Below are 22943 nucleotides of genomic sequence, written 5' to 3'. Positions count from 1 at the left end.
CTGGAGAGAAGTGTTGCCAACATGACATTCATAGGAACTGTAAGGTAAATCTCTTTTTTCTTTTTTTTTTTTTTTTTTTTTTTTTTTAACAGGAAACAACAGCTAAATAAATCTCTTTTTTCTACCCCAGCTTTCCAGTCTCTCTCTAGCAGCTCTTACTGGCAGAGCCTGATAGGAAGCAACTGGAAAGCTAAAATACAGTTGGCAGAGCCTTGGGCTCCATGTTGCAAGACAGAGTACAAAGGAGTGAGTTTGGAGTTGAGAAAATATTAATAGCTTAATAAATGGCACAACCTGACTGCCCACCACACACCAAAGGCATTCTTTGAGCAGGAACCATGCTTGTGTGTTTCTTCAGTATTTTAAACTATAGCCCTCATGTTGGACATTAGATCTCTAAACTATTCATCCTATGTAGCTGTACCTTCTTACCATTTGATTTACAAGGTACAAAGGCACTTATGGGGTACCTTTTGTCTCCTCATTTACCCACTTCCCCCACAACCACCATTCTACTCTCTGTGTTTATGTATGGTACGCATTGTTTTTTCTTTTTTAGATTCCACATGCAGTGAGATCATGCAGTAGTTTTCTTTCTGTGTCTGGCCTATTTTGCTTATCACCATGTCCTCTAGTTTAATCCATTGTTGTCACAAATGGCAGTAACTCCTCATTTTAAGGCTGAATAATATTCCAGCATTTGTGTGTGTGTGTGTGTGTGTATCTATACATATATCTCACAATTTCCTTACTTATTCATCTGTCGATAGATGTGGGTTATTTTCATATCTTGCCATGTTCTTATGTTTTTAGTTATCAATACAAAGGCATAAAGATCATTATGGCTTTGTACATGTGTACATCGCAAAGACAATTCTCAAAAGGATGTTTTCTTTCATATACCAGGTAGACAGTAGTTGTGTGGTTGTTATAAACATATGGTTCAAACAGCCTAATTTCCTGAAAAAAGGAAAGGAACATTATGCCTCTTTGATTTTCTACTCAAATAGAACTTTTTAATGCCAATAAAAGCACAAAACAACCTAATTGCTAATCTTATTTTTTGAATGATCCATAATTAGAACAAAATTTAAAGTGAATATAACCACATTAGAAACTTTCCTCACGGATCCTTAATTTGTGTCTATCACTCATAAAGCTAACCTTCCATGTCCACCCCTCTGCACTCCTGGCTATAGAGGAGCACACAATTTTACTCATATTGAACCTATTTCACAAATGCAATCACCTTTCCCAAGTGTGGGCACAGAAGGTATTTAGCAGCTTCACTAGGTGACAAAGTTTTTAAGACCCTGGGCTATTCTGAGTCTTGTCCTTTTGATTATATTTAAAAAGGAGAACATGCATTAACTAGTTTTCTTAAAGCCCCAAATCTTAGCTTTTGCTTGTATTTTGATTATGTGTGATTTTTCCTTTTGTTCTTTTTGAAAAGTATCTTCACGTCTTTCTGTCCTTAGGCAGAAACTGAGAGAGAAAGAACCTAGGCCAGCATCAAACACTGTCTGGCTTAGATCAGAGAGGTGGAAAATGTTCCTCCTAACTTAAGTTTGTGAATTTTTTGAAGTTAACATTTGCACTTCCCTTGATTTGCAAAAACCGATGACAAAGAAACCATTATATAAGAAAAATTAAATACAGAAACATCTGGTTCCTAAACATACATAAATAATTCCAACTTTGCTAGAATGTAGCACTTCAGAAAACATATCAGTGGAGGAGCAAGAGGTTATAGAGAAGCTTTAAAATGGCTTAATTCCAAAAGGAAGTTGAGGTGCTTTAAAGTCTGGACTCAAACTATTTTAATGCTGGACCTTTGGGCAACAGTTCCTTTTTTGTATAGAAAATAATGGGGTGAGGCCTCAATCCCACCAGCTGTAGTTTGTGGGCACCCTCAGAACTGAATCTGAGCCAAGCAATTGCCACTTAAACCTACGACAGTGTCAACAGCAGAAGGTATTGCATAAATCAAGGCAATGTTGAAGGACTCTGTGTGATAGAATTTTGGAGATGAAGCAAATAAAACATGATCTGATTCCATGATAAGGTTCCTGCAAAAGCCAAAAACTCAGCATCAGTTTGAATGCAGCAGCTGTTTGGGCCTGGTGCTGATGGGAGCATTGGTTGCACCAGGTGGGTGAGCAGTAGTGAGATTCTCTGGCTCATTCCCTCTTTCCCCTGTAACATTTGCAGAAGGCATGCTTGGCTCATGTCTGCACTGCTGATGATGGATGCTCCTCCTGGTTATTTCTGTTCCTTAAAGTATGGTCTTAGATGGGAGCACCATTATCACTGGGAAGCCTGTTAGAAATGTAGAATCTCAGGCCCCACTCCAGACCTACTCAATCAGATACTGCATTTTTAAACAAGGTCCCCAGGTCAGACACACCTATGCAAACTGTCCTGCTCAATAGGTATGACTTGGCCTAGGCTGACTTGAATACACTGCATGTATTCCCAAAAACATTCTGCTTCCAGCTTAAGCCTATTTCCTGCTTTCTTCTAATTCTTTAAGTGCCGCATGAATTCTTCATTGGCTTTTACTCTGATTTTCCCTCTATATCTTCTCCCATTAGATAAAATAATGAGGGAGAATGAAAGGAAGGAAAGGAGGAAGAGGGGAAGGAAGGAAGGAAGGAAGAAAAGACACACTGAAGGAAGGTGAGAAGGAAGAAAAGGTGGAAGGGAGGGTAGGGCAGGAGGGAGGGAGCCCTAATTTACAATTGTGCCATAGTGTTGTTGGACTTCCTGAGCTCTATTTCAAACCCACACAAATACACAAACACAAACTCATCCTTTTCACTGTTTCCATTTTAAAATGAAGCAGTTACTTTCATACAGAGTTGAAGAGAGTCTTATGGGTGCAATAATTTGGAAAGCAGTTCAGTAATATCTATTCAATTTTCTAAATGAAAATTCTCTTTAATACAGCAATTTCAGAGTTTATGCCATATAAATACTTGTATAAATGCACAAAAAATGTATGTCAAAGGTATCTATTGCAGGATTTTTTAAAAATAACTAAAAGCTACAAATGGCCTAAAGGTATCAATAAGAGTTGTTTTGAAAAATCAACATATATCTCTGCAAAGGAATACTCCTCTGGCATTAAAAAGAAGTGAGAAAGATCTTGTGTGCGGATGTGGTGACCTCTCTAGATTATATTGATAACTGAGAAAAGGAAGGTGCAGAACAATAGGCATGGTATGATCCCATCTAGATGTCATTTTTAGTGTGTGTGCACATGTATGTGTGTGTATTTATAAAATGTAGTTAATAATTTACTGCATATATATCCAATGGAATATTCTACAGCCATTACAAACACTATTTTGGCAGAATTTTGAATAACTTGAATAATTTTTAATTCTTGTGATGTAATTCTAAGTGATAAAAAAGCAGGATATTTGTTAAGGTTTTTTTGCTCACTCTTCTTGAGCATTTTCCAGTGTTATTAAATATTCCCCCCAAATCATTAATTTCTCTAAAATATAATATTCTACTCTTGGGTTTTTAGGGTGTTTTCAATTTTCCAATTCATACATAATGTTGACATAAACTTTTTTTTTTTACCTAATGTTATTTTAAGTTATTTCAGACTGAAATAAATATCTTGTAATTACTGGTTCATAGGATGTGACTTTCGTTATAATTACTAATTCACAGATATGACCACTGATACTTATTGCAAAACTGGTTTCCACAAAGATTTTTAATGTAATACTCCAATTTTTGCTAATGTGATTGGTTATTAAGAGTCATCATTTATTCAACAAACTTTTAAATTGGAAAGAAAACAGTTATTAATGCCTACTGTGTGCTAAGATCCCTGGAAGGCACAAGGTACATCATTACAAGTAAGACACAATTCCTGCTTTACTACTCAGAGCGTGATCTTGGGATGGCATGAGAGAAACAGACACTTAAACACACAATTACACTGTGATATGATTCAGGCTATCATAGAATTATGCCCAGAGTACCATGGAAACTCAGCATAGTATAATTGTAAGAATTAACCAAGAAGAGACTACTTTGCTTTGAATATTCCTCTCCCACCTTCCAACTAAAGAGTGGTGTTAACTTGGAGGTAGGTTTGTAGGGGAAATCTCTTCTTACTTTTATCAGAGTTCAGTATTAAGTGCACCTGATTATGACAAGGAAGTAGAAATTCTTAATTTTTGGTGTCAAGGTCTGGCACTGTGTCGTGGCCTGATTACAGAACGGGGGATGACATACACAGAACATATACTTAAGATGCAGACAGACAGAATTGGCTGCAGCCCCAGAAGAAAAAAAGACACAGAGACAAGAGACGGTTTTGGACTGCAGCACTGAAAAAGTGCTGGTCAATTTATTATACACAGTTTAATTGGGCACGCGTCCCACAGCTATTTTCTCATGCCAGCTACTTTCCCAGCTACTTTTTGGTACATGACTTCCCACAGCCAACACCTGCTTTTCCAGTCAAAGCAAAAAGCATGGCCTTCTACAAGAGATCTCTTTGATGTTTTGCACCGCTTTCGGATAACAAACAATCTCGGCTCGAGTGCGAGACCTTGAATTCTAGACCATCTTGCAAGTGCCTAGCACCACGTGCTGGTTACCAGGCAACCTTGGCTTGCATGCAAGGCCATAGGTTCTTGGCCGTTTGCCTGGAGAAACGGTTCCTTCAGCCAGTCAACAAGCCACGTCCTGCTAATCGTGGGAACAAGCAATGGGCTCCCGTTCTGCTGACTTGGGGTCTCAGCCCATCTGACCCTAGGACGACTCGCTTCAGCTTCCTTCACACCGTTTGTATGTTTCTTTCAGAGATTCAAAAAATAAGCCGCCTTCAATGACACATACATTCAACTATAACCAAACCTCATCTCTACCATCTCATTTCTTCCTGGCTGCTTGGAGTAGAAAGATGGTTATTTAGCTTCTGAAAACATGTCCTCCAATTTCCAAAAAACAAATCTCCAAGGAAATGAGACAACCCAGCCTCCACAAATAGCATTTTCTGCTCTCTTAATATTTGTTAAGTCAGGAAATTTTAAACTTAAATATTCTAATTAGGTTGAACTATATGAAATTGCCAATATTTGACTTTTTTAAGCTGTAAAAATGGCAATTCCATATGATTCATCATATAGTTAATTATTTGTTTCTTCTCTCAGACCATATGTTAGACCTAATAGAAATTTTATTTTATACCAAATAATTTCTGCAGTACCTTCCCCAGATACAAAGAAGAGAAAAATTATTAACACAGGTTATGCTTGGTTGTCCCTTTCTATTCAGATCATCAGTAAGATAAAATTATAATATAGTAGTTCCAGAATTAAAGGGGGAGATGTTTCCTGCCTATTTAAGCAAAGAGAGTTCTAGCCAATGCAGAATTAGGAGGCAGGAGCAAGTGTGTAAGCAAGCAGACCCAGCAAAATACCAAACAAACTGTAATTCAAAATCTCCATCCCATAAAAGGCTGGTGTCAGCCTGTTAAGACATAGAACTGGAGCTATTAATACTGACAGTGTGTTATGAATCAAAGATTATTATTAATGCAAATCTGTCCACCAGAGATGGGCAAGTGGGAGGGCAAGAAAAGGGAAGAGCGCTTTCAGTCTGGAATTGATAGTGGCCTCTTCTCTATATCTTTATCCAATTTAAACTCATATTGTAAAAATGTGAACTTAATACTTAAGTAGAGCATACTGGTATGGGAAACAATGCTTCTGAGCTTAGAAAGCTGTCCTGTTCCTGTAAAAGCATCAGAATTCTCTGTTGCTACTCAACATGCAATCACTGCTCCAGCCTGTATTTCTCAAACTCTAGTATGCATATGATTCACTTGGGGTTCTGTTAAATGCAGATTGTGATTTAGAAGGTCTGGGGTGGGGTCTGGGATTCTGCATTCTAATCAGCTAAAGCGATGCAATGCTGCTGGTGGGATCACACTTGGAGGCAAGGTTTCGTAGAGCATCCTTGTGATGGCCTTGGTTCCTCTTTTCTAAATCATCAGTCTAACCTGCAAGTCATATACTGAGCACCAAAATCAACAGGCTTCCATTCCCCTTCAGTGACCTTGCTTTCTGCTCACTGGAATCCTTCCACCTATAAAATGGGGTTAACAACCCATGTCAGAAGTCCACCGAAGGACAGAACCTTAGGCTTTCCAGCTAGAGGAAACGTTGCAGATGATCTGATCTACACTGTTCCCCTCTCCCCCCATCACATCCCATGCCTGAAAGCCTACCCACTGAATTTGCAGTTGTTACTTTCTTCCTATCTCATAAGACCTGGGAAGGCTTTGCAGCATAAGGGCCTCTTGCAGATATTTTCAAATCAGTGAAAGTAGCCAGGAAAAATAAATAAACAAACTATTGCTCAAAACCACTCAGCAAACCCCACCTTAATGAGGAATTTTGTCCTTTGGCTTCAGAAAGCAATGAAAAACCCAGCATTTCTAGGTGAAAGGTGTTACCAGTTCCTCTCCTGTTCTGCTCTTTCCCCAAAGCAGAGCTCAGTCTTTATTGGTCCCCTTCTGTCAAGAGCAGGTGTCAACTTCAGTTGTTGTTTTGCAAATTCATTTCAGTCCTTTAATGCAATTTTCAGAGAATTAGGTATTGATTCCCCAATCTCAGCTGTTTTTCTAAGGCCTATACCAATTGGTCTTCCTGGTCTCTCTGTCTCTGTCTTCTCCCTGGCTGTCTCCCTCCTTCCCTTCCTCTCTCTCTGGAATACATGTCACATTCCTGGTAACTGTTCTATAATGAGCCCATCTGTAGTCTTCAAAGGAGAGATATAATAAAGGCATTGTGTGAATATGTTTGAAAGAGAAAGTGGTAAAAATCAGCATTTTTTAATGGTGAAACACTTTAATTTGGATATATAAAATGATACAAATTAAATGTAAATGTGCATCAGGAGTCAGGATTAAAAGTTCAATGAATTTGCTGCTCTCTTTTCTTCTTTGTATATTGCCATAGCACCATTTTTAAAGTTCAGCAGGTCCTCTTCTTAATGAGTCTCTGACCAGTAAATTTCACACCACATGTGGGCAAACATAATTTATTGTGCAAAACCAAGGCTCTTTTGAGAGTGGAATGCGCAGCCCTTGGTGATCGTGCTCCTGCATCAGGCATGCGCTGGGACCTTATTGGGCTAACAGACACATGGTTACTATGATTATAGGCAGTTTGTGACATGGGACTCAGTAACACTTTGGCATTTACAGGTGAATTTATTAAAGAAAACATGCACCAAACAGACTTAAATGGGCAAGGAAGGATTTATTCAAGACTATTGCAATAGGACAGAGATTAAACTAGACTCTGAATATAGCAGGGACAGCTGGGGATTTATAGCCAGTGGGCATCATGATAGGGGTCAGTGGATGAAAAATTACTAAGAGGAATTTGGGTAGGTATTGAAGGTGGGAGGATTCTTGTCAAGATGGGCTCAGCAGGCCAGGGACAAAGGCATAGTCCAGAAAAGGGCCCAGAGGATCCTAATTAAAGTTTGGTCAAGGAGGGAGTCCTTGTCAAATCTCAGCAAATGAAACGCAGCTTTTTAAATTCACTCTTAACCAAAGAAACCCAATAGTTTCCCAGTCATGAGAACTTATCCTTGCTCTGAGAAATTCTTTCAAACTTGTTTATGTTCTGTTTTTTTCCTTTGTGACCCACTGCTCTCTGAAGCCCGGTGCTCACCACTGGGCAGCTCCTGCTCCATTCTGCATTCACTTTCTTATCTATAAGATGATGGCGTTCAATTAGGTAAGCTCCTTGGTACCTTACAGGAATTTTTTAAAATTCTGTAATTTTGGTTGTTAAAATTACTCTCTCTCTCTCTGGATTATGCTCCTTTATTATAAAATATCCATCTTGAAGCCATTTTAAAGGATTGAATATGAGTGATAGTAAATCAATCTGAAAATACTGACTTAATGTAGAACCTGTTTCTGAAAAGCACTATTGTCTGTGTTTAGGTTTTGTAGTTTAAGATACAGTGAATGCAGGGAGATATGTGCAAGAATGTGTACAGCAGCTTTATTACTAAAAGTGTTGGGGGGGGTGGGGAGGTCCCAAAAGAGTTATGGAAACAACCTGAAATGAACTTCAGCAGGGAATAAATACAGAAATAATGATGGAATGCCACACAGTGAAAATCAATGAGCTATAGGATTAAAGGGGATAAATATCAACAATTCTGAACAAAAACAAGAAAAAATTAGGATATCATTTACTTAAAGTATAAACACATAAAACAGTACTATTTATTTCTAAGGGATACATATGTACAAATATATAGTAAAAGTATTTTTTATTTAATTTAATTTAATTTATTTATTTATTTGAGACAGAGTCTCACTTTGTTGCCCAGGCTAGAGTGAGTGCCGTGGCATCATCCTAGCTCACAGCAACCTCAATCTCCTGGGCTCAGGCAATCCTGCTGCCTCTGCCTCCTGAGTAGCTGGGACTACAGGCATGCGCCACCATGCCCGGCTAATTTTTTCTGTATATATTAGTTGGCCAATTAATTTCTTTCTATTTTTATAGAAGAGACAGGGTCTTGCTCTTGCTCAGGCTGTTTTCGAACTCCTGACCTCGAGCAATCTGCCCGCCTCGGCCTCCCAGAGTGCTAGGATTACAGGCATGAGCCACCGCACCCGGCCTATTTATTTATTTTTTATTTCAGCATATTTTGGGGGTACAAATGTTTGGGTTACATGTGTTGCCTTTCTCCCTCTTCTCCCCAGGAGTCAGAGCTTCAGGCATGTCCATCCCCCAGATGGTGCGCATCGCACTCATTATGTATGTATATACCTGTCCCCTCCCCCACCATCTGTCCAATGCCCGATAAATGTTGTTCCTATATGTCAGACTCAGAATAGTGCTTACCCCTGGAGGGTGGGAGGGGAATATGATTTGGGAGGGGAATTCATGGAGCTTTAGCTGTATACTGCATTTGCTAATGCTTGGTTTCTCAAACTGGGAGTTAGATATGTGAATGTTCATTGTACTTCACACTTTCTCATATGTCTTAAAAATGTTTTATGACAACCTTATGATAAAGTTGGGAAGGTCATGAAAAGACATTGCACACATTTGTTTACAGATTGGAAACAGTGGCTCAGTGAGTCACTGTATTTCTTTAATAGTGAAGACTAACATGGATTTAAAATCATCTTGCTACCTGCCCTGCAATTACAATACAACAAATAACAACAACAAAAAACAAACAAACAAAACTTCCAGAGTACACATTGCTGAAGGAACTACTGGTCAGATATCAGTCTTGAGTTGTAATTGCGTACTTATATGTGTAATTACTATTGTTATTTACTTAAGATCTTATGTTTTCATAAACATATGATGTTTAGACATAAAATTGAGATCAGATGCTGAATTGATAAATAAGCAGTTTACTCTGCAAATAAGCACAGACTCAGCTTTGAGCTTTCAGGTGTCCCAGACAAGAGGAGGAATCCCATGAATTATAGAAACCAGCTCAGTGAGAGAGTTGGATTTTTCTTGGCTCTAAAATTGGGGAAGAATTAATCACAAGGATCCTTAGGCAGAGGGCACTGAGGCATTTTAAATGATGCACCTATGGATTTGCTCTTGGCAGTGGCTCCTTATTATTTATCCATTCACACACACCCAGAGTGATCGTGTTATAACCAATCTCAGTTCAACTCAACCCCCTAAAGGCTTCCCATTGCACCAATGGGAAAGTCAAGACCCTTACCTGGCCTCCAAGTCCCTGCCCCTGCCTGACCATCTCACCTATCCCATCATTCTCCTCTTAATCAGGCCCTAGCCACCACAGTTGTCTTTTCTTCCTTACAGAGCTTATGGGATCTGGGCATTTCCTCTTCCCTTAGTTGGGAATGCTCTTCTCTCAGATCCTGCTTGGATGATCCATCTTTATCATTCAAGTCTCCACTCAAATGTCATTCCCAGCCCCAGCCCTCAAAGAGTCTTTCCTTAATTGTATTAGCAAAAGTCATCCTCCCAATACCATCCCTAAACCCCAGGCAAGAGGGGTGCTCTGTACCCCATGCTATACAGGCTGCCACCTTGGGCATCCTCCAGTCATATCCCTCCCTGTGCAACAAGGAGCCCGTGGGGCCATGGGGACTTACATACTCAGAACCTGTGTCTCCTCTTCTAGCTCATGCCCTGTACTGTGGTTTGAATGTGTCCCCTCCAAAATTCATGTTGAAACTTAATACCCATTGTGGCAGTATCAAGAGGTGGGGCTTTAAGGAAAGTGATTAAGCGATAAGGGCTCCACCTTTATAAATGGATTAAGGTTCTTAAGTTTGCAGACCCCTGAGCCCAAAGGGTGGTCACATAGTAACTGTTTGCAAGAGATAGGGGTGGGTCTTGGACATATAGGGGCTGAGGTATCCCATGTGTGTGTGAGAACTTCCTTACCATGGGAAATGGAGCCAGGCTGAGAAGAGAAGGAGTCGGCCCAGGGTTGGGCATCGGGGATGCAGGGCTGTCTTGCACAGCTCTGCCACACTCTGAGGCAGAACGCTTAGGAGTATGAGAATCCTGAATGCAAATCTGTTCTTCCAGGTCTTTAGAAAGTTGATTTATCAAGGTAAGAAGGTAGATCATATTTTATTTAACACTTTGTTAGCTTGATTCACAACTTTTAGTTATTTAGATGTATGTGGGCCTCCATTTATACTCTTGCCACATCTTGAGAATGTCGGAGGCAGGCCTGGCTTCCTCTGCTTTAGAGTCTGGCACGAAGATGGGGGAGCTGGATCACATTCCAGGACCTCGTGGTAAAAAGGGAAGTCTGTGACAAATGCCCCAGAAATATCTTCCTTGCCACCACCCTTGCTGGGGATTGCAAACTGTCTTCTTGGCAGTGCTGCCCTCTACACTCCCTCTCCTAGTTCCCTGTTTATTTTCTTTGTAGCATTCAAAAATCTGAAATTACCTTATTTGTTTACTTGCTTAATATGAGTTCTATGAGGTCAGGGGCTGTGGCTCCATCCCTAGCACTTGGCACGTACAATGTGCTCACTAAAAATTTTGCTGAATTAGGTAGGTGCTATTTTGTACCAGGACTGTGCAGGGGACAAAGAAAACTCAGAAAGGTCCTCTATCTTCAAGGGACTCGAAGCCTAGTGGGGGGAGCAATCTTGAAACCAAACAAAAGTCTTCTACTTTTAGTTTTATACTTTTCAAATTATTAATTAATGCAGGAACAAAAATACATGTGTAGCCATTATGGGGGCACTTCTGGGAAATGGTTTGCAAGGTAAATACGCTCCAGGGATAGGAAAAGATACATCTGTTAGTTTTTCTAAACTGTTAGAGATAAGGGAGCTCTTAAATTTGGTGACCTATTAGAACTGGTGGAAACTGTTTGTTCTCGCTCTCCCTGAAAAGAAATTGCTTGTTGTTTTCCAGGGGGGGGGGCATGTTAAATACTTTCTGCTGTTAGGCTAAAATATTGTTTAGAACAGGAGGCTAAAATCTCCTTAGATGCTGCTCTCTCCCTTATTTAACCTAAACGGCAGACGGCAGCATCTGTTGAAGGACACTGTGCCAGCTGCTGACTCCCTCCTGGAGCTGAGGCCCCTGGAGTCACCTTCTCAGAGGTGCCCCACGTGCAGCAGGGCAGCTGGGGCTTTTGGCAGCCTGGGGCAGACTTCAGTTGCTCCCCAGATGGCCCAGGTGTGCGAAGTGTGAAAGAAGACAGGCAGAATCACGCTTTCTTCCACATAGAATTTCTTTTTTCAAAGATAAGACTTGTTTCTTCCCACTCAGGAAAATATACAAGGTCATTTTTATCCAAAGATGAGTGTGCGGGCCCCATAAAGCTGATCCATTTGAAATAGGGATGAAAATATCGCAAGAAATACTAAAAACTGTATTTGCTTAAAGCTTCATCTTAAAAAACAGAAACTAAAACCATAAAAGTGATCAAAATAAGGTTATAATTTCACTATGTGCTAGTTCTTAGAACAAATACTACGGATGCATACATTTTTTAAAATTTATTTCAGGATATTATGGGACTACAGACATTTTGGTTACATGTTATGACTTTGCAACACCCAAACCATGATTTGGGATGTGCCTTTTCCTCCCTACAATGCTCACCACATCCATTAGTTGTAAATTGACCCACCCCAACCCCCTAATCCCAGGAGAATATTACTGGTGTGTGAGCACCATAGTGTTGATTAGTTAGTGCCAATTTGATGGTGAGTACATGTGGAACCTATTCTTCCATTCTTATAACACCTCACTTTGGAGGATGGGCTCAAGCTCTATCCAGGAAAATATAAGAGGTGCTAGATCACTGTTGTTTCTTACAATTGAGTAATATTCCATTGTATACATATACCAAATTTTAATAAGCCACTCATGAATTGACAGCCACTTGGGTTGTTTCCAGATCCTTGCAATAGTGAATTGTGCTGCCATAAACATTCGGATGCAGATGTCTTTATTATAAAATGGCTTTTGCTCTATTCGGTAGATGCCTAATAGTGCTATTGCTGGATCAAGTGGTATTTAAATGGAACCTGATCAAATTAAAAAGCTTTTGCACATCCAAGGAAACCATCATTAGAGTGAACGGACAGCCTACAGAATGGAAGAAAATATTTGCTCTCTACACATCTAATAAAGGGCTGATAACAAGAATCTATCTAGAACTTAAAAAAAAAATGAACAAGAAAAAAAATCAAACAATCCCATCAATAAATGGGCAAAGGAAAAAAACAGAAATTTTTCAAAAGAAGACAGAATAATGGCCAGCAAACAGAAAAAATAATGATCAACATCTCTAATCATCAGAGAAATGCAAATCAAAACCACAATGAGGTATTACCTAACCCCAGTGAGACTGGCCTCTATCAAAAAATCCCAAAACCACAAATGCTGGTAAGGATGTGGAGAGACAGGAACACTCTTACATTGCTGGTGGGACTGCAAATTAGTGCAACCTCTGTGAAAAAGAATTTGGGGATGCATATGTTTTTAAATAAAAATGTATGCCAATTCCCATTGTATTTGAATTTCAAGATATCTATGCATTTATCCAACAAGTTTTTACCTTGTATGTACTTATTCTGCTTCACACACTATTGTAGGCAGCAGGATCAGTGAACAACAACAACAACAAAATATTCCCTGCGCTCATGGACCTTTTATTCTAATGGGTGATTGACAAAGCATAAAATTTTAGGAAAAACCAGATCATGCTATAAAGTAACAAGTGGTAAGAAGAAAATAAAAAAGCAGGGATGGTGGATAAGTAGTATACAATGACAGCAAAAAGTAGAGTTTTAAAGAGGGTAGATGGAGTATGTCTCTCTGAGAAGATGACATAATGGAAAATATTTAAAGGAGATGAAGGAAAGAAACATGTATATTTGAGAAAGAACATTCTAGTCAGAGGAAACAGCAAGTGCAAAGGCCTGGAATAGGAAGTGTGTAGGCCTAGTGTGTTCAAGAAAGAGCAAGACGCCAGTGTAGCTAGAATGGAGTGAGTGAGGGGCAGAAGGGAGATCTGCTGGGAGAGAAGTGGCTGAAGATCATTCAGGTTATTATGGTCCTTCCACTGGAAGGACCTTGACCTCACTCTGAGTGAGATGGGGAGTCCCCTAGAATTTCGAGCAGAGGAGTGAAGGGATCTGGCTCATGCTGGCTGCTGAACTGATGATAGACTGCAGAGAGTGAGAGTAGAAGTGGGGACCAACTGAGAGGCTATGGAATCAATTGACTGGGGAGGTCATGGCAGCTTGGGTCAGAGTAACAGTGGAACTGGTGAGAAATGTGGGGATACTGATAGGATTTACTAACTGATCTGATTATGAGACAAACTGGACTATTAGAGTATGAGAGAAAGAAAAGAATCAATGCTGACTCAAAGATTTTTGACCTAAGCAATTGGAAGGCAGGAACTGATATGAACAGAAATGTGGAAGGCTGCAGCATTAGACTATTCTAAAGGAAAGATCAGGAATTCAACTGGGCATGATAACCATAAGATATCTAATGGACATCCACATAAAAATATCAAGTGGGTAGCTGAATATATGAGTTTGAAGTTTAGAGGAGAAAAGAGAAGCACATATTTGAGAACCATTAGCTTAAAGGAAGCATTTAAAACTATGAGACTAGAGGAACCACCTTGGGAGTGAATTAGATAGAGGACAGAAGAGGTTTAGGGACCAATCACTGGGCTTTCAAATGTTAGGAGACTGGGGAGACATGAAGGAACAAATATAGTAAAATTATACAGAGGATTATTTTTAGAAAAAAAGTATTTGAGGATCTTATTGATTTTCTTAAAGTCTTCTTCCAAGTCTCTAAAATTTAAATCATTCTATTTGAAGCATCTATTGTCACTATGATTAATTTTTCTGTTTTTAATAGTTAACTGACCTAATGCTCAGATCCTTATTAATGAGAATACAAGATTCCAGCATGACTTTCATCACCATCTTAGTCTGTTTTGTGTTGCTATAACAGAATATCACAGACTGAGTTTTAAAAAGGAAAAAAATTCATTTCTCACAGTTCTAGAGGCTGGAAAGTCCAATATCAAGGTACCAGCCTCTGGTGTCTTCTTGCTGCATCCTCCCATAGCAGAAGGCAGAAGGTGAAGAGAGCAGGAGAGAGGGAGAAGGAAGGGGGAGGCCACACTCATCCTTTTATCAAAACTGCACTTCCATGCATGGGATAATGATAATGGCATTCTTTAATCCACTCATAATGATAATGGCATTAATCCACTCATGAGGGCAGATCCCTCATGACCTGACCACCTCTTAAAGGTCCCACCTTTCAACACTGCTGCATTAGGGATTAAGTTTCCAACACATGAACTTTGGAGGACACATTCAAACCATAGCAAGCACTGTGGGAAATCCTGCATCTTCTACATGTTTTGCAATGCCATTTTAATGATGTCAGTTTACACTGCATTTGCACTTAATGTTTACCTCTTCACGGAACCCACAAGCAACAGAACTCTTAGTGTGATGGAGAGAGATAGAAGCTGGCATTCAGCAGAGAGGTATGTTTAGGGTGGACTAATTTTATACACAACTATTTCATCAGTAAATATTTTTATGTTTGGAGGCTCTAAAAATCCTCTCATATATTTGGGGGCTTGAGTAATAAATATTAGATGATAATGACCTCCTTTGTATCCATTGGCAATACCTCCACAGAGATTGTGAAGGAGGATTCATAGATATTAAGATCAGCTTTCAGATTGTTCCAGATGTTAAGGACTTCATTTTATAAAGGAAGACAATGACCATCCTGGAGAGGTGAGTGACTGGCTGGGCATAAAGCCTGAATGAGAACCAATCTTTACCCCCTTCCCCAAAGCTAGTGCCATTTGATGCTTAAGTTACTTAATGTCTGTGCCTTACTTTCCTTAACTATAAAACAGGGGTCATATCATGTACCTCATAGGATTACATAAATAATAAATTTTAAAAATACATATCAAAGTGTTTAAGCATTAAAGTTTTAAAAAAAATACCAAAAAAATATCCTGGCAAGGATATGGAGCAACTGGAACTCTCAGGCACTTGTGAGAATACAAAATGGAACAGCTACTTTGGAAAACAGCTGGGTGGTTTCTTCATACTTGATCTTACCCAAAAGGCCAAGAAGCAATGGTTAGTTTCTTCTAAGGCTACCATACAACCCAGCAATTCCACTCCTAGGTATTTATCCAAGTAAGATGAAAATATATGTCTATACAATAATTTATATATGAATAGCAACTTTATTCATAATCTTCAAAAACTGGAAACAACCCAAATGTTAGCCAACTATGAATGAATAAACTATGACACATCTATAAAATGGAATACTAATAGGCAATCAAAAAGAACAAACTATGATACATGCAATAGCTTGAATGAATCTCAGAGGCATTATGCCTAGTGAGAGGCACTAGTTCTCAAAAAGCTACATTTTGAATGATTCTACTCATATGACATTCTGGAAAAGGCAAAACTGAAGGATCAGAAAGGGGTGGGAGGAGGAGTTGGCTACAAAAGGGTAGGAGGCAATTTGGGGGAGGATGAAATTCTTCTGTATCTCAATTGAGGTAAAGGCTATATAACTGCATGAATTTGTCAAAACTTACAGAACTGTAAACTCAAAAGAATAAATTTTACCATATATAATTTTTTCTCAAAATATAAAAAATATAAGAAAATTTCACAAAGATGAAATAAAACACAAAGTCCCTGGTACTTAATAGACCCTTTAAAAAATAAGTTTCCTGGCCGGGCGCTGTGGCTCACGCCTGTAATCCTAGCTCTTGGGAGGCCGAGGCGGGCGGATTGCTCAAGGTCAGGAGTTCAAAACCAGCCTGAGCAAGAGCGAGACCCCGTCTCTACTATAAATAGAAAGAAATTAATTGGCCAACTGATATATATATAAAAAATTAGCCGGGCATGGTGGCGCATGCCTGTAGTCCCAGCTACCTGGGAGGCTGAGGCAGAAGGATCACTCGAGCCCAGGAGTTTGAGGTTGCTGTGAGCTAGGCTGACGCCACGGCACTCACTCTAGCCTGGGCAACAAAGTGAGACTCTGTCTCAAAAAAAAAAAATTAAAAAAAAAAAAAAATAATAATAAGTTTCCTTTCATTTTTCCCTCTTTCCCTGGGCAAGAACTACTCATATGACTGAAAGTTCTTAAAAAGAATTTTATTCTTGAGATATTATTAACAAAAAGAGTGAAATTCATGGCTCACAAAGTGTTTAGTTTTCCACTGGGCTTTGAAACATTTATTTATTCACTTTCAACAAATATGTATTGATCACCTGTAAGCAAAGAATATCTTCCTGAGCTCTCACTTACAATAGAATCTGAACATTTAGAGCCAGAGGAAGCCTTAGAAATCATTTAGTCTAAATTGCAGTGAAGTAATTGAGGCTCTGAAAAATGACAGTCACTCACCCAGTGACACCAGAAAGTTGGTAGCAGAATCCCAGCCAGCACTGGTGGGGCTTCAGTCCTCCTCCCATTATGCTCAGCTTCACAGCCCCTGAACCTTGTGCTAAGAAGCTAATAGCTGCGTTGAGAAGCAATCCCTTCAGCTTTATGAGTGTACCCTTCAGTGGTAGGATTTATATAGTGTGACGAGGACAGGGGGTACAGGGAAATTTGGGGGACATTTGGGTATTCTTTCCTGAGCTTCTGGAAACTTCACAAGCTGCTTCCTTTCCTTAACGGTAGCCCTTATTTCTTATAGTACAATAGGAACCACAGGACCAAGGCTGTGTGGACAATTACTAGTAGGCACCTGGAAGTGACAAGATCCTTCTCCTACTGCTACCAGGGCTTTTTTATTCTCTTTTTGGACCCAAGAGAAATGAGAACCCTCTTGAACTGGCATAGTGGAGCTCTCTACTAGCACCCCAAGATAATGAAGGGCACTACTCCTGAAGTTGTCTTTCAGGCTGATATATAAAAGGAGAGATAACCAGAGGGTAAGAGTTGGGAAGACCCACAGGCAGGGACGACACAAATTGAGGGACATTCTACTAAATAACTTTCTAAAGGTTATGTAGAGTGCAGATTATTGAAGGAGACTAAAGAGATAGGACACTTAAATGCAACTCATGATTATTCTGAATCTTTTTGTTATTAGGCAGTGTTACTGGACAATTAGAAAAACTTTTATGTAAGTATGAGATATTTTCAAAATTAAAATAATATTTTAATGTGAGGACATTTTTTTCTGAAGTTCTTATAAAATTAAGCAGACATGCACCTGTTCTTTAGAGCCCCTAAGAAGTAGAGATAAATTGTTAGAGGGTACACAGAGTAGTCAATAACTGATGGGCAAATGAATATATGTAATCAAATATGCATTTATAAATGAAAAGTTACTACAGGAAGAGGTAAGTAAAGGAATCTGAAGGATGAGAGACTCAGTTTGGAAGAAAGGGGCAGGGGAAGAGGAAGAGCTTTCTTGTAGTTTAATGGAGTTTTTAGCGGGGGAGTTAGCCAAACACATATTCAGGATTTTCCCCAAGCAGTCCAAACTTTGGAACCCTGAAGAACCTTCCTCCAAGTCTCTTGTGTAAGGGACCATTACCCAGTCCACAGAGCACTGACCTGTGTTCTAGTCCCTCTTTGTCCCCAACAGCCTGTTCAACCTTGGAGAGAGCACTTAGCCTATAAATGAAGGATTTGAACTAAAATGATATTTAGGAATCTCTAAAAAACTTAGAAGACTTGATTCTTGAAAAAGATGTTAAAATTGAGAACAGAAATGGAACTTAGGAAGAAATAGATGAGAAAAAAATATAAGTTCTTTTTATTTGAGATACCCAACTAAAGGGATAGTTCTTCCCACCCCACTTCCCTCTCTTTGAAAAAGGAAACTTAGGATTCCTTCCTTAATTTGAACAACTCAGAGAACACTGCCCTCCCTTCTCACATCTTAGATAATAATAAGAGTCTCCTTAAATAGAATTTTCTAGTTTATGAATCCTAAAATATTCAAATGCATCATTGCAGAAATAATAGTGTTTTCCAAGTATCAGAATAAATTTACACTGCAATATTGCAAGGCTAGAGCACCTAACACTTTCTGTCAGCCTAAAATGAGTTTGTTTATGGCATGGCTGATTTCTTCTTTGACCCATAATTTATTTAGAATATGTTTTAAAATGTGCTCACATGTGGAAATGTTTAATCTATATTTTTGTTACATATTTCTAGCAATTTTATTGTTGTCAGGTAACTAGATTTTATATGAAATCAAACATTTGGCATGTGTTGAGACTTGAATTGTCTATAATACAATCAGTTTTTGTAAATGTTTCATGGGAGCCTGGGAAGAATGTGTTTTCTCTAGTTGTCAGGGAGGGAAGAGCTCTATGTGTGTCTATTAAGATCAGCTCATTACATATGTTGTTCAGCTCTTCTATATCGTTACTAATATTTTGAATGCTTCACCTATCTATAACTGAGCGAGGTACACTACAATCCTACATTATGAGGCTGTATTTGATAGTTTCTCTCTATAGTGGTTTATGCATTTTGGTTCTATTTTATTAGATGCATGTTAGTTTATAATGTTTATTTCTTCCTTGTAAAATTAAACTGTTATAATTATATAGTGTCCTCATCCCTAATAATGCTTTTTTTCTTTACTTAAAATACATTTGTCTGATATTAATATAGCTACCTAGGATTTATTTTGGTTATTATTTGCCTGGTATCTTTTTTAAAAATTCTTTTACTTTCTCCCTTTCAATGGCACATGTTTTAAGTATGACTCTTGTAAACAATACCTAGCTGGGTTTTGATTATCAGTCAGTGAGTCTGGCCCATCTACATTTACTGCGATTATGAATAATGGGGGGAATTTAAATCACAAGTAAAATAATCCTTTCAGGAATGGTTAGCTTTAACAGGACACTAAACCAACAACTGCGTTCAAGATTCTGCTGAGGGTGGACTGAGAAGGAGAGAAGCACCATGACAGAAAGGGGCCTTCAAGTCACAGGTGCCACGTACGTGAGTGTGCTGCATGCCACCAAAGCACCTACCAGTGCACTTGCCTGACCCTGGAGAGAGAGAGCTGTGCTGTCTTTGCCCACCTGATTCAGAGACAGCCATTTGAAACACTAGGCTTAATAAGATTCTGGATGCTTGTTAGCACCAAATGATTGCTGAAATGGTAGTACTAAAGATAAAATACATGGTACCATTCTATTCCTGCCGTGACTCATGCATATTTGATGTGCAGGGATTTCTTATATTCCATAAAATCATTTTCAGGGTTTCCTTAAACTATCCCTGAAGAACTATCTGTATTGTCTTCAGGCTTTCTGGCAAATGAGATTTTCATGATGATTTCTATAAAATTACATGTTTTTTACTCCCACTGTGTCACTAGCCTCCTTGTGTTGTTTCTTATCTTTTTCAATTTCATCCAGAGAAGTTAAAAAAATATTTAAATAGTATCTTAGCCCAGGATAGAACTATAAAACTGCTTGAGGCTTCCAATTAAACAGAAATAGGATTCTTGTATAATTCACCATTGGAAAAGCAACAATAATATGCATGATAGTAAAACAATAGGTAGGTGGTGCCTGGTAGGTGGCAGGTATTTTGCTCTGCAGTCTGTGTGTGTGTAAAATCCTCACTTAAATATGAGAAACCTAAGGCTCAGAGAAGTTAAATATCTTAGTCCATTTCTGCTGTTATAACAAAATACCTTAGACTGGCTAATTTATAAGTAACAGAAATTTACTGGTCACAGTTCTGGAGGCTGGGAAGTCCAACCTCAAAGGTGCCAGCAGATTTATTATCTGGTGAGGGCCTGTTCCTCACAGAGCACCTGCTATGTGGCCTTACATGGTAGAAGGGACAGACATGCTCCCTGAATCTCTTCTATAAGGGCACTAGTCCCACTCATGAAAGCTCTGCCCTCGTGATTTAATCACTTCCCCAAAGACCCCACCTCCAGGGATAAAGTTTCAATGTGTAAATTTTGGGGGGACACTAACATTGAGATGATAGCATTAAATAACTGGCACAAGATCATACAGCCAGTGAAGGGTAGAGCTAAGATTCAACCTGGGTCTCTTTTAATCCAAAGCCCATATTACAATGATGAAAAGAACTAGCCCTGGAGTGAAAACCACTGGGGTTCAAATCTGCACTCCAACACTTACTTGCAAACTGTGGCAGTGGGAAAGTTATTTATCTCCTGTGTACCTTAGCTTCCTCATCTATAAAATGGGAATAATAGTAATATCTATCCATATAGTAGTTGTGAGGATTTAATGGGATGTTATGAGGGGATAACTCAGAATAAAGCCTGGCATATAGAAAAAGCTTAAAAATTGTTATTATAATTTCAGGGGGCATTTCTTGGGCTTCTCTATTATCAGTAAGTGATATTGCTTGTCAAATTCTAAGGTTTCTTTAAATGTCATGTTCATGTGGTTCTCACCCTCATCTTCATGCATCCTACTCACCTGCCAACATGACACCCTGAATTCCTAGTGGTCCTACTTGTACCCTCACCTTGTTTCCCTCCAGCCATTATGGCCCAAGTTAGATGGCGCTTCCTCCTCCATAGGGTGTTCCCTGATTTCTCCAACTGTAACCTTAACTAGCACTTTATGGTGTTCACATGATATTTAATGACTGTATAGGTCATTCCTTCATTCTATAAATATTTCCTGAGCACCTACTGCATGCCCAGCCCTGTTCTAGGCACTGGATCCCTCCTTCACGGAATTTTTATGCTAATTAGTGGCATGGGGAGACCAACAATAAAAAAAGACACACCAAAACATAAAGAAAATCATCAGAGAGTTAAGTGCTATGTAAATAGTTAAGGTGTGATCCTACGGAGTTACTGGGCAGCTACTTTAGACTGGGTAGTAAGAGATAATTTCTCTGAGAAGTTGATAAGCTGAGATCTGAATGGAAATACCAAGTCAGTGATGTAAATGTCAACGGGAAATGCATTCCAGGAAAGAAGATGCAGCTAGTGCAAAGGCGGGAAGGTAGAAATAAACTTGTGTTGCATTTAAAAAACAAAAAGGAGGCTGGGCATGGTGGCTCACACCTGTAATTCTAGCACTCTGGGAATAGTGTAGAAATGTTAGCTAAAATTAAAAATCTGTATGTCTTGCATTGTCATTACTAGCTTCTAAACTAGAGCAGGAAGAATTACTTAATATTCTTTCTATCTACCACAATACCTAACCCGTATCCTTGTGTTCTAGAGATTACAAGGTTGAATAGCACTGAACAATAAAAGCTTATAAAATGAATCAGAGAGTCTCTGATTAATGCCTTCAATGTTGTTATCAACATTACCATCATTACTGTTAAGCATTAATGCTTTAAAAATGTATAACATGTATACAGAAAAATAAACTATAAGTGCACATACGAATTTTTACAGAGTGAACACACCATATAATTAGCACCACTCCTGAAAATTTGAAGCTAGAAGATATTCCCCTAACTGAAAAAGCTACATGTCTAAAGATGGTCACACTATGGAAAAGGGTGAAAAAAGCTAATTGTTTGGTGGAGTAAATGTTGGCACATAAACTCAGTGGAACAATATGCAGCCATTAAATATGATAAATTTGAAGAATTATATAGCAAAATTCACCAACTTGAATGTCCTTGAGTCAAGCAGGCAGAACTATCAGAAGCAGCTTCGTATAAAATGGGGGAGTTGGGTCAAAGACAGTCAGAGAACTCAGAGTGGAGAGTGTGTGCAAGCCCTGCCTTAAAGACATTCACATTAAAGTATTTAATAATAATTATAATTTTAATAAATCAAACAAAATAAACGATGGTATTGACTAAACAAAACATGGGCCAAGTTTTGCCCATAAGTCTTGAGTTTGTGACCCTTTCTGGAGATACAGGAAAATAGTCAAAGGTGAAATAAATACAGTAGATATGGCGATATGATTATAACAGTGAAAAGATTATGCCTACATATGGACAAAAACTGGAGGTAAGTATGGAAAAATGAACATTGGCCTTGGTGGGAACTTGGCCAAATTACTTTTTGCCTTTAAACCTCAGTTTCTTCATTTGTAAAATGGGGACTTAAAAAAAAATGCCTTCCTCATACAACTGTTGTAAAGGTTAAGTGCAATTGTAAGAGTATAGTAGGTAGAAAAGCACCTGGCAAGTGGCTAATAAAACAATTTTTCTCCTCCTCATATTCTTCCTTATTATTTTGTTATTATTAACTATTTCTGGATCTCATATCCCACCATCCTCTTCCCCTTTGTTCTGCCACCTCCAGTCACAATAGCCTTCTTGGCATTTCTTCAATGTGTCTCAGCCTTAGGGCCAACATTCTCTTGTCCCTAGTATTTATATGCCTGCCTTCGTAAGGGTCTCTGCTCAAATGACACT

General features: G+C 38.9%; 1 protein-coding gene across 3 annotated transcripts in view; it reads left to right on the top strand.

The window, feature by feature from the left end:
• NEK11 (NIMA related kinase 11) overlaps window positions 1-22943 on the top strand; it is a 250945-nt gene that overhangs the window by 221436 nt on the left and 6566 nt on the right. The gene's annotated exons all lie outside the window — the stretch shown is intronic.

The sequence above is a fragment of the Microcebus murinus genome, chromosome 1 (genome assembly GCF_040939455.1).
Source record: "Microcebus murinus isolate Inina chromosome 1, M.murinus_Inina_mat1.0, whole genome shotgun sequence".
In the NCBI taxonomy this organism is placed as follows: Eukaryota; Metazoa; Chordata; class Mammalia; order Primates; family Cheirogaleidae; genus Microcebus; species Microcebus murinus.
This window is presented reverse-complemented; position numbering and strand designations above follow the sequence as displayed.